A 13,774-nucleotide genomic window follows, 5' to 3' on the forward strand; every position below is an offset into this window, starting at 1 on the left:
ATGGATATTTTGATGGCAAAAATTAATGTCAATGTAATAACTGTAGATAACGCCAAATAACTAAAGTGCTTCTATAAGAAATTGTGAGAGTGAAAGAAACATTTTTTTTGGTCCAACATAACCTTAGAGGCATTAATGCTGATACTGGCACTTACATTTTATAGTATATAAACCTAAATATAATTGTTAACTAGGGTTATTAACTTTTTAACTTCAACTTTTTAACATTTCAATTAGCTTTTTACCTTTTTTTCTTGACTTAACTTTTTGTTTTTTTCATTCAAGGGCTCATCTAATTGGTCAAGTGCGAAAATTAGATCTACAACCATGTAGCAGTATCTTTGCTGAATGCCTGGAAATAGATCTTTTGCTTCTAGAACTCACAGAGCGACGGTGGGGGGACTCCATTTGTAAGGGGTATGCAAGCGATCAAAATGGGTAACTTGCCCAATAAAAGGATTAAGCATTTTATTCAACAGTTTTTCAGTAGTTAAATAGAATCGTCCTTTAGTTTTTTTTTTTTTCCTCGGTCTGTAAATGTTTTAGACATTAAAATGAATTAAATTAAATATTTACTCCCTTTTATGTCACAGAAATGTACAAGTTAATAGTTTGTGATTTAGACTGAATTATTCAGATTTTTAGGAGCACCCTGGGAGTTGTTTAGGTTTTTTTTTTTATGTTCATAACATTCAAGTTCAAATTATGGTCTTGGGGCCCATTTACAGCCCTTGGAATCATGATATGTGGCCCCTCAACCCCAGTCCACTAATGGTACCAGTTGAAACCAGTAATTTTTGCCTGTTGTTTAAGATTGCTTCCTTTTAACTTTTATGACAATATTTTAATTGACAAATTAAAATCCGTTTCATATAAAGGAAAATGAATCAGTTTTAATTAGGCACCTTTTGGTTTCATTCTATCTTCATAATATGAAGAACCACAAAGGGCCTTTCAGTTTATTCATTAGCAGACATTGGCTATTTTATTCATTAAGCCTGACTTACATCAACAACCTTTGATGAAGTGAACCAGTTAATCTTGTTACTGAATAAGGAAACTATGTGAGACAAAAAAAAAAAAAAATAGATAACGGCATTATTTGATTTTGGATCTACAGTTATTTTCACATAACTTTTGTAAGAAAATCAGACTAAGATCATTTAATTAAAAATATGACAAGCTTAGTTTACTAATGAACAAGTCAAAATCAAGAGAATATCAGTTATCTTTTTTATTTTCTTTTAGCAATATTTCTTTTTAGCCTGGAATATACATTTTTGTATACACAATGAAACTCAAACCCATTTTAAACCATAAAAATACAATTAAACATTTGGTAATATGTCTTAGAGATAATCACATGCTAAGTTATGTTGAGTCTTTCAAAGTGATATTATTTTTAAAAGAAAATGATCAGAAACTTATTAGAGATCCCCAGATACTTATTTGAGGTCATATTTATATTTGGCCACTAGATGGCACCCTCATTGTTTTAAAAACATCAGTTGTATTGTTCCTGAGTTAGATTTTCTAAAAATGAGGCTTACATTTAAAATCCAAACTTTACTCAGACTTATTGTTCTGTTTTTGAAAAGGTATGATGTTGCAATTATGTGATGCATTAGAGATTAGGACAGTTTGTTTTAATAAGTATGTGCATAATAGCATTTTTAACAAAAATAAGAATATTTATGCTATTTATTGAAAGTATATATTCATGTATGTAATGTTTTGAGCAAAGGGCGGTACTAAGAGGTCCAAACAGAAGGTAGTGAAGCTGCCTTTGCGTTTGCCTGCAGATTGTTTTGCTTCCCCTGTGGTAATTTGGCAGGATGGCATGATAGCTAATGCTCCATGTGCTGGAGTGTGATTTTGGGTCGTGCCTCTCCTGCCAGGGGGAATCAGTGTGAACAGACTGTTTAGTAGATGCATTGCTTCCTCTGTGGGTCTCAGGGGCGCCTTTTGGAGCTCTGGAGCCCAGTGATCTGCTGCACCGCCTGCACCACAGTCCCTATGGGGTTTGGAGTAGCAGGATGGAGGAGTTTCTGTCCAGTTTTCTATGGCCGCCTGTCAGAGGAATCCCAGTGATTCTTTTGGACAGTTACTATATCCTCGTGCCCAGATGCTAAAAGCTCACAAAAGACTTAACTCTTTGCATAGCCTCATGGTAAATACTCAAATGAAATGCATGTTCTTTTCAACCAGAATTAATGGTCTTATTAACCTCTCCGGACCAATGAATAACTTTAAATGTAAATGAAGGCATGCTCTTTATTTAGAAAGAGGTCCGGCATCCTGGAAATGCCACTGTCAAAGGTCTAATGCGTCCATTTTTGTTTCACAGCAGCAAACGGTTGTAGTAATGAGGTAGAATAAAGATAGATGCAGCCTGCTGGAGTAATTAGAGGCAGGTAATTCTCTCCTTCCCATGTTTCTTCCCTGTGATGAAGATAAGAAACACCCCCTGCAGTGCAACCAAGATAAGAAAATGACACTTTACTTGGAACAATTTCTAACAGTTGGTTTCATACTGTCAGGCAAATAATGAAATGACAGCAGGATCATTATCACCCCCACTAATATGATGATGATGGCGAGAACTCTAATGTTTCCATGGTAGAGTGATCTGCTGGAGCTTTAGGCGCTATGAATGAATCAAGGCTCACATTTAAAGGACAGAATTTGTTTTGTACATCCTGCTTTTTTCATATTTTTTATTATTTTGTCTATGCTTTTAAGTTTAAAATGTACCAAGATTTGCATCTTTAGTGGCTTTCAAAATATTTTACAAAATTACAAATTGGAACTTTTTCTACTTCTGGCACTAGACAAATAAGAGCAGGTACATGCAGGCTTTCAGGAACTCAAATATCCTACATTACGGAGAAGGACAAACATCCCGAGGATGAATTGACAATTCATCAAGGAAGTAAGACTTGCTACACCACAAAGTAAAGCTAAAGAGGTTACCAGGAGTGGGGATTGAACCCACGAGGACATATGTCCATTGGATCTTAAGTCCAACGCCTTAACCACTCGGCCATCCTGGTTCTCATATTCCCAGATGATCTTCGGAAAACGGATGTACAATTATCGAAAACTCAGGCCTTTTCCTACTCCGGCACACTAAAAAGGCAAAGCCCCAGTGGGGTTTGGCATCTACTTACTATCACATGTAAAGAAAACAAGACCAAGATACTTACATTAAGCTCCTCACATTGAGGCCAATCTGAGCTCCAACCCAGAGGGGGTAGAGTACCATTGAATTTTTCTGTTTATTTCGCATTTCCCTTCAGTTTCTCTCCTCATGCTCCTTCTTAGATGCAAAGCTTTTTCGTTTGACGTAGTTTAGAGAATAATTCATCATCAACACCTAGCAGTTTATAAGCCAGTTCTTTTTCATCACTTATTGTTAGACCCTTTAGCTTTGCTGTCATGCTGGTTCTGTCAGTAAGTCTGTCTCTCGGTGCATAATGTTTTGATGAAGCTGATATGTTTCCTGACTTTTTATATAAATGATTTTTGCCCTAACATCGACATTGCTACTTAGCAAGTCTGGCAGCCATGTTGGATTAAGATCAGGGTTGGTGAAGAACATAACAACTTTCAAAGACTAACACAAGCTTATTTAAAAAAAAAAAAACTTTTTCCAACTTGCAAGTCAGGACTTAATAATCAATTGCACTTTACTGATGGTAAATGGCCTGTACTTAAATAGCACTTTTTCAAGTCAGGAGACATGACCAAAGCACTTTACCCTACATTCAGTCATTCACACACACTCACAGTAGCAAGCGACATTGTAACCACCATCAGTAGACAATGCAGGTGAAGTGTCTTGCCCAAGGACACAACAACAATAAAACTCAGAGCCAGGGCTTGAACCGTCAATCCTTCGATTTCAGGGCAAACTCCTACATCCGACGCCACTGTCATATTGACAAATTTTACCTCTACATGTTCACCTTGGGGAGCTCTGGGCTGCCATCAGGGGTTAAGGGTCTCAGAGAGACAAAGTGGCAGACTGTGGGAGCAGGTTTCAAACTCACAACCTCAGGATTCCAAGCTCTATTCCCCAACCACTAGACCACCACTCCTCAATTTCTCTACTACAAATAAAAACAGAACCAACCATCAGAACCTGGATGTGGAAAATCTACTTGTATTGTTCCTTTTGCATATAAGAAATCCAGTGTTTAATCATCTCTGTGCATAGTGACCAACATCCCATCAATGGACCAGCATCATTTTAGTGCAAATTAACTGTTTAGCTTCCCCCACCTTTTATGTGGGGGGGGCAGCGGTATTGCATTCTGGGGTTGGGTTTAATGAGAAACCTCAACCCTCTACTGTCAAATGGAAAACACCATTAGCATCATGCTGATGCCCTTTACTAACATGTCACAAGACTATCTATGAATGCAAATTTTGTGTATTAACTCCTACACAGTCTACAAATATTAGTAGATGACCTTTTACCATTAGCAGACTAATCACTTCTTTTATGCATTATACAGCTAGCATACCAAATAATCTGTTGTCCTCTACTCTCTCCTACTGCTATGTGGGCTTTTCTTGCTGCAACGTGACAATGCCAGATCTGTGAGTTCTGTTGGATTTGTGTGTTTATTTAGCTAATGGGGAGCACTAATCTGTGGCCCCACCATTTTTGGATGAAGACAAAGATGGCCGGTTGTTAGGCTACTGAGAAACCCCACTGGCGCTCATTAGTGAGACAGAGACAGATGAAGAGGACGACTCGAGGAGGGAGCGAAGAGGGCTGTGTGAGGAAAAGAAGCAGGGAGACAGATGGATGGATCACAGCCCCTCACCACTCAGTCATGTTTGTTTGCATAGAAAGCAGCAGCAAATTCTCCTCCCTATCTTCCTCCAGGTCCTGTCATCCTGGTGTTATCTCCCAGCACAAACTACCCAGGATTAGACCAGGACACCAGGCTGCAGCCAAACACTGTCAGTCCACAGGCACAACCAACAAAGTCTCAACCTTTGCATGCAGATTGTTTCCTATTTCATTTCACCAAAGTCTAACATCTTAGCTCTGAATAAACCAGTGATGCTTGTTTGTTTATGTTTTTTTTCACAATTCAGCTCATGGTAATGTGGGTTTTGCCCTGTGCGTCTCCTTCAGTGGTTGCTGACAGTGCACTTGGTGCTGGTCTGACTACTGTAGACAAAGCTTTGTCATCCTGATGCTTTAAAAAGAAATATCTTGGTGATGATTTGCTCAGCAACAGTACGAATCCCAGGCAAATCCCCACAAGGCTGTTCGGAGTTTAAGCAAGAGTAAAACTTGATTTAAAAACATCTGAATGCTCTGAAATAAGACACATAGATTATCTTAGATTCTTGAAATTGTAAGAGATGGGTGGGATTCAGTTTCATTTTCATTCAAGTCATGTGAAATGAATATGGAAAAGGAAGTTGTGGCTACTGATGCTGTCAGCTGCTGTTTTTTTTTTTGTAAACATGATTGGCTAAAACCAAACTTTGGTAGGCGGGTATTGAGCGTCACTTTGCCTAATCACATGAGAAAGGTCTGCTGATTGACCCTGCTTTCTCTGAACACATTTGGTCACAGCAGTTATAATTTAATAATGTTTAGAACTAAACCTGAGCGCTACACATTCTGAAAATAAGTAGAATTTAACTTGTTTGGAGGGAATGACACAGAAATCCTCTCCTCTGTAAAACATGTAAACACATCCATCCTTTCAGTGACTCTGAAGGACATCCAGGACAATTTCCTTTGGGCAAATTAGACCAAATTAGAAATTGTTGGCCTTGAGACACGAAACCATGTTTTACACAAATCAAATCGGAAATATCAGCACAGACATCTCTTAACATCTTTTACAAAATACAAAATAGTTTTTTTTCCAAAGTTTGAAACTACATTTCGCTAGAATATTATGTAATGCTGTTTTAATTTGTCATGACTCAGAACAAACAGCCCAGTATTTGAGGCAAGACAGTGGGATAACTTCAAAGCGTTTATTAAAACAATGATCGTAGTAGCAGCGGCTAGAACGTCTATCACAGGAAACTCTGTAAAAGGAAACACAGGTTAGTGACCACATAAATCTATGTGTCATCATCAATCTACATGTTCATATCATCTGGGACACCCAGGTGCTGCAGCCCCGGAGACCAGAGAACAAGCAGGAGTCCGAAGCCAGGTCAGCCAAACAGCTCATAACAGGGACAGGCTGGTTCAGAGGTCCAGAAGTCCAAAGACAGTTCAGGCACACCGTTCAGATAGGAATAGGCAGACTCAGTGGTTGAGATGCAGAACAGGTCGGGACGCTAAATACCTTTTCACCACTGGCACCAGAGAACAAGAATTATACGGCCCTGATAACTAGATGCAAGCCCTAATGAGCAACCAGGCAGCGCTAGACAGGTGAATGGAATGAGCATTTAAGCCAGTCATCAGTGCCAAGATCATGACATCATTTATGAAAGAACACGTCTGTGCAGAACACAACTTTATTTGTGATTGTTCAATAATCCAAGTTAGCTCTGAGAAGGAGTTACAGTATCTTTGCTTTTGTAAGAGAATCATCTTCTGTGGTTGTACACTGGCAAACATGATGGTGGAGTTATAATTTGGTATTACTCTGCAGCTGCAGGACCGTAGCCCCTTGCAGAGGGTGAGTTCATCATGAGCTGCTCTAGATGTGAAATAAAACAAGATCATTGCCAAAAAGTAAAAGAATCAAGGTCTTTTAATGGTTCAAAGTCCAGACATCAGTCTAACTGATATGTTTAAAGCGCTTTAAGAAGGATGGGCAGCGATGAATGTGTGAAAAATTAAATAAAATTTAAAGGAAGGAAAGTGAGCCACAAAATGGGAGACCATACAAAAAAAAAATACTTTCACATGCTGATGAAGATCTTGCCATGTGACAAAGTTATCAGTAAGCCCAGATTTTAGTCTTGGTTTTTACAGTATCCATATAATGGAAGCAGACGAAGAGGTGGAACAGCAATATCAGATCAACTTCAGACCAATGCGTCTTCACTTATCGGCTCATAGATACAATCACACATCATGTTCTGGGATGAGTCACACAGAACACTGAGTACAAAAGGCCTCATGGTGATTAAATCTTAATTTCTGCCTCTAGGCAACATAAAAGATTGATCTGGCAGATGATTCACCCTTGTGAACAAACATGTGACATCAGCTAATTTGCTTTGTGTAACCACATCTTCTGAAAACAGCATGTAAGAGGCTGATCCTAAAAGCTCAAAAGCAGGGATACTCAAAGTGCGACTCAGGGATCACTTAAAATGATTTTGTGCATCTAAAAAGGACCTAGAGAGTCACTGAAAAAGAAAACTAGCCATTTCAATTTGAACACTTAAATCATCCACCCATCCATTTTCCTTCAGGCTTATCGCTGTTGGGGTCGCGAGGGGTGCTGGTGCCTAGCTCCAGCTGTCTACGGGCGAGAGGCAGGTTACACCCTGGAGAGGTCGCCAGTCCATTGCAGGGCAACACAGAGACAAACAGGACAAACAACCATTCACACACGCACTCACACCTAAGGAGAATTTAGAGAAGCCAAGTAAACTAACAGTCATGTTTTTTGACTGTGGGAGAAAGCTTGGGTACCCAGAGAGAACCCACACATGATCAGGGAGAACATGCAAACTCCATGCAGAAAGACCCCAAGCCAGGAATCGAACCTGCAACCTAAATTAAATTATTGAAGTGAAATTTTGAATTGTATTCAAACATTTTTTAAATTGGATTATTTAAATCAATTGTTAAAGAGTGGGCTTTGAAAATGCATTTTCAAAATGCTCACTCGGGGCAGTGATCACCAAACTGGAAGAGCGGTTACAGAGACCAACAAGCCCTCCCTCCTCCTTGGCCCTATCTCAAAGAATTTTTCGAAATAGTCGAAAAATTAAGCTTTCAATTCATATAGTGGCACCTGGCTGTTACTTTATACTTTTATACTTTAAGTAGTTTTTGGAGCACATACTTTTTCACTTTTGCTTGATTAAAGAGGTCAAGTTGATACTTCAGCTTTTTACCAGAGTGTTTTTAAACTGCAGTATCTATACTTCTCAAGTAACAAATGTGTGTAATTTTGACACCACTGTTCATAAGCACTCGATGAACATGCCAACAAAGCTATTGGATTTCTCTAAGTCATTAAATCAATGGCTTGAAGATAAGAAACTTTAATAAACATATTTTTTTAACAAATGCATTTTCCTCAAGACATAAATTACATTTAACTTCAGTTTTCTTCAGATTCAAGTTCCTATTCCTTTCTGTTTACACCAGTTCAAGATGTTTTTTTAAAAAGGAATTTCATCTGATACTATAGTTCAACTTCCTTTACCTCTAAACAGTATCCTGTCTGGCGATGTGACAATAAGAATAATAGTCTTGATGCCAAAAAGAGCCAAACAGATTTTACTTTCACAAGTGGAACAGTACGGCTATCGCCATAGTGTTCCGCTGGATTTATGCATGTAAATAGCTTTATTATGATTCATGCAGGGAGTATTCATGCAGGGATTATATGGACACTGCAATGGAAAAGAAGAACAGGAAAGGAAAAACAAGAAAAAGGAGAAAATATTAAAGAAAGAGGAGAGAATGATAAAACTTCTTCTTTCTGCTTCATCACCTGCAAATAGATGTAAAAAGAAAAGTACAACCAACGGATATAGTATAAGAGATACAATAAGGTAACACCTCGCTGAAGTATATGTAGTATTATTAAATCTGACATGTATAATGTGGTAGCTGAAGATAAAAACATGGGCTTCTGTATGGAAGTGAAAAAAAGTACCTGGAGCCAAAAGTACCAAAAGAGTACCTGGAGCCAGGCACCTGTCGTTGTTTGTGAGAGTGCACTTGTGCATGTAAAATCTATCCAAAGGGAAAATGCCCAAAAGTGGTTGTAGGAGCCAATTATTTTTTGTTAATGATTAAAAATGTTTTTTGTTTTTGTGCATAATCTAGCTAAGTTTATTTTACTTTATTGTTTAATATCTGCGATTAGATTTTTTTTTGTTATTTAGTCATGTTCCTATATTTTTTGGTTAGTTATAATTAATTTAGGTTTATTATTTTTTATAAATAGGCAGTCAATGGTAGGACCAGCATGCATCTGGGTGGGCGTATGTTTTTTTACCAACGCAAGAGAAACATGGAGGAAATGTTTGTCTTTTTTGTTTGCTTGCCTGAGAAAAATATAAACTGAGAAAACTAAAGGAGTTTACCTGGAGCATTTTTTTCTTTTGCCTGCGTCAAATAAGTCAATGGTGCATCTGTGGCCTTTGTGGATGTCCACTTTTTTGTGTCATCAAAGCTGGGCCACAACAGAAGTAAAAAAACCTGCCCTGGATCAAGAGGATTGATCGCAATCATCAAGGATGGACTTTTTTTTGGGGATGTATTGGATCAAAATAAAGATCTGCGTGTGGATTAAAAGAAACTTTGGATTTTAAAGGATCACGCAAGATGCGTCACACTTCAAGGGAAACGGGTGGAACTATTGGAGTTTCAAGGACAGTATATCATTATGCACTACAGAGTTTGAAGTTCATTGGAGCCGCGCTTCAGCTGTGAGATTGCACAATACCAAGCTGTCAGCTTGTCAGAGGGGTGTTCAAGATCTGATATTGTTTACTTCATAAAGTGTGGCAAAAATAACGTCTGATGTTGGGTTATTTAAAGAAGTCAAGCACAATACAAAATCTCCAACACTAATGCCAAAGAAAATGATGTTAAAACGTCTAACAACAAAAAGATATGTTGAGTTTACCAAAAGAAAGAGTGTTGCCTGACCCAGCTCCCTTCACTGATGTGGGAATGGACTATTTTGGGCCTATAAATGTTAAAAGAGAACAAAGTTTCTTGAAAAGATATGGAGTGCTTTTCACTTGCATGAGCAGTCTTGCTGTTCATTTGGAAGTATCCTACTCTCTGGATTCAGATTCCTGAATAAATGCAGTCAGAAGATGTGTTTGCAGAAGAGGACCAGTTTCATCCATCAGGTCTGACAATGGCACAAATATTGTTGGTGCAAATCGGGATCTAAGAGAGAGTTCAGCTGCTTCGAATCATTCCAAGATTCAAAGAGCTTTAACTCCGGATGGCATAAAGTGGAAGTTTAACACACCTGCAGCTTCTCATCATGGTCGTGTTTGGGAGCGCCTGAGCCGTTCAGTGAAAAGTGTACTCACCTCCATTCTTAAACAACAGATTCTGGATGATGAAGGTCTACAAACTATCTTTTGTGAGGCTGAAGCTATTCTAAATGACAGACCCATCATGAAGGTCTCAGATGAATCAAATGACCTTGAAGCTCTCACACCCAATCACATTGTGACCCTCAAGAACAAACCCATCTTGCCGCCAGGATTGTTTGAGCACAACTATCAATTTCGATTTCTGAGTACCTACCAGTGATGCAGGAGAGACAAAAGTGGACTGGACCTAAAAGATGTCTTGTTCCTGGGGACATTGTTCTGGTTGCAGATGCTACAGCCCAAAGAGGGTCATGGATGATGGGAAAGGTTTTGACTGTAAATAAGGATGCAAAAGGTCTTGTGCGATCTGTTCGCCTTCAGATGAAGACTGTTATTGGAGAGGCCCATAACGAAGCTCTGCTTGCTGCTGGAGGCAACAGCCTAGCATCTTGGACACCTTTTTTTTTTTTTGCATCCTTTCATTTGTTTGTATTTTGTGGTTGTGTATCAGCTTGTTTATGTAAGAGTATGGCTCCTTTATAAGAATAACAGTAATTGTGATTTAGTGTAAGCACAATTAGGGGCTGGAGTGTAGGAGCCACTTATTTTTTGTTAATGATTAAAAATGTTTTTTGCTTTTATGCATAATCTGGCTAAGTTTATTTTACTTTATTGTTTAATATAATATGAGTATAATATGAGATTATGTTTTTTGGTTATTTAGTCATGTTCCTTTATTTTTCCTTCATGCACGTTAATTAAGGATATGGGGAGAAACTTCAATAAACAGATTTTTGAACAAATGCATTTTCCTGAAGACATAAATAACTTTTAACTTAGGTTTTTTTCAGATTCAAGTTCCTTTTCTTTTCTATTTAAACCAGTTCAAGATGTTTTTTGAAAAGGAACTTCATGTGATACTATAGTTGAACTTCCTTTTCAATAAAAAAAAAATATATATATATATATATTTAAAAAGTTAATTTATTTTTGATACAAGCATCTATAGCTCACATTTCAGGTGTATGAAATCCAAAAAGAAATAAATTAAAAACAGCTTTACCTTCCTGTGTATTTAAGCACCCTTCCATCTATTAGTGTTTCTGTAGCCTGCAGCCTTTTTACTTATTCTGCACTCCTTAAGTAATGCAAATGTGGTGCTACTCCGTGTGAAACTTTGTTGTGCAGTGCAATAATACAACTCCACTTCCAATATGGACCTCAGTGTAATTTATCTTCAAAATGTCATTGCTGTAGGATCATTTAAATGTCTTTATAGGGTTAAATTTACATAATGCAATGCAAGCAATATTTCAACTCTGTTTGAAAGTTGGACCGCAGTGTCACTTTCTGCTAGCAGAAGTTTACCAGCTACACAAAGTCACAACTATAGGCAGATAAAGTTGGATAAACCTACTTACCAATTTCATATAGAGACTGTAAACCAGGACTTTGACTTTACTACTTCTACTACTTTATAAACTATATCTGGAGTCAACAATGCACAGTCTAGTTTGCATCTTCTATCTGTCTTCCAAATTGTGTTTTTTTTTTTTTTTTTTTGATAACTTCACTGTAGCTATGTTAACAATTATTACTGTACAGCATTTTTGGTCATTTTTTTCTGTTTTATAAGTTTTATCTTTAAATCTTTTTTTTGCTTAAAATGTTTTGTTCATGGTAATTCTGATGGCTATTGCTTACTGCAAATCAAAACCAGAAATCCATTTTCTTTTTTCAAAATACTAAGGTTGCATGAGTTTATAACAATAGTATCCCCCCCCCCCCCAAAAAAAAATATGTTTTTGGCCTAGACCAGAGGTCTTCAACAGGGGGTCCGCAACCCCTAGGGGGTACGCGGAGGTACTGCATGGGGGTCAGCACGCGCACACACATAGAGACGAGAAAACAAGCAATCAGAAAGAGAGAAGGAGGAACTTAAGGTGGAAAAATCAGAGAGTGGAGTTAAAAATTGCAGTACAGTTGATGCGATGCTACGTAGTATGTACAGGGAAAACCAGGCAGCTGCAGCTACCAGGCAGAGGAGCTGCAAGAGGAAAATGTTTGCATATTGTTCACATGCAATTGTTGGTAGGGACAATTAGGTCGGTCCACAATTTTGGTAGGGACATGTCCCTATGGTCCCTATGCAAACCTACGCCCATGTTAAATGGAAAAAGAAAAAAAATACTTGGAATTGGAGACAGTCATCCTGAATGCAGAAGTGTGTTTGTATTCCATAGGCAGTTCTAGACGGGGGCCAAAAGGGGCCCCTGCCCTTGTAGAACTGCCCCTGTAGTGAAGATACAAAATATTAAATACAATTCTTATTATATTCCCTAACACAGAAACTGTAACTGATTGGTCCCTCTGATCTAATAATGTTTTTTCTTTTTGCCTTAATATTTGTATTTCAACGGTGATTTAAAAATGAAGGTGTTGCTCTTTTAGTTTATGATGTCTTGACTGAGCTGAGTTTACAGTTTTAAGGGTGCAACCATTTTAGTTTTCTGACCGGCAACTGATTTTTAGATTGTCTGACATGCAGATTCCAATTTCAACCAATTCCTTTATTTCATAACACTTGTTATAATTCCTCAAGACATCCAGAATGTGTCTCATTTTATAAAAAACCCTGTTAAACAAAAAAATAAAAAATAGTTTAAAGGGATAATATGTAGGAATTACTAGCAGTGAAATGGGATATTTTACTCATATGAACACCACTCCAGTGAGTCACTTCCTCAAACACGTATTGCGACAACAGTAGCCACTGTGTGTCAAAAAAGACTCGCCTGCATGGATGTGATCATGTCACCCTAAGTGAAGGGAAGTTTCTACTTGCTGGCATTTACTGTGACAAATAGACAGCATTCTCCATTATTTCAAAAGCTACGGGGGACATGACCCCTGCACTTTTTCAAAAGTCTGTTTTGGTCCCCATTTTACAATCCAAAAACAATGTTAGGATACAGTTCACAGACAATCGTCGAGCACAAGGACCAAGCGGAAAACCGCAGCTCAAGCTGAAGCCCACTTCCCTGAGTTTAGACCGCCCACAAGCTGCTGATTGGCCCCTCCCTCTTTCCTGGTGTTTGAGCTGTCACCACTGTCACTCCTGAGAAGCTCAGTTTACAAAAATTCCGAATGGCCACTGAATCGGGTTTGTGACTGTTTTGTTCACAGTGCTGCTGAAGTCCCACACACTACCGTATTAGAACTGTAGGGTTTGTTAAAGATAGGCTCTGTGTATGCACCCTGATGCTCTATCTCTTTGGTTCTTTTCCCTGTAAAGAGATCACTCAGGACAAACTCTTTAAATAACACTTCATAACTTACATGTATTAAATAACCAGGAGACATGACAAAAGATTCTGATAGAAATTGTAATCTTACTCAGATTTAAGAAGTTGCTTAGAGTTTACAGAAGGCAGCTGCTTACCTCCGGGCTCACCTCTCAGGAAGTGGCCCTGATTAGCAGTCCCCCCTAGCCTGACGTAGTCCGACTCAATTCTAGTCAGAATATGAG

The 13,774-nt window shown here is 38.2% G+C and overlaps 1 non-coding gene across 1 annotated transcript; it reads right to left on the minus strand.

Moving 5' to 3' along the window:
- Nucleotides 1–2,970: 2,970 nt before the first annotated feature.
- trnal-uaa lies at nt 2,971–3,053 on the minus strand. Its single transcript has one exon. It is a non-coding gene; the product is annotated as a tRNA-Leu (tRNA).
- Between the last annotated feature and the right edge of the window lie 10,721 nt (nt 3,054–13,774).

This window comes from Cyprinodon variegatus, unplaced genomic scaffold (genome assembly GCF_000732505.1).
Source record: "Cyprinodon variegatus isolate N-32 unplaced genomic scaffold, C_variegatus-1.0 Scaffold471, whole genome shotgun sequence".
NCBI classification, from domain to species: Eukaryota; Metazoa; Chordata; class Actinopteri; order Cyprinodontiformes; family Cyprinodontidae; genus Cyprinodon; species Cyprinodon variegatus.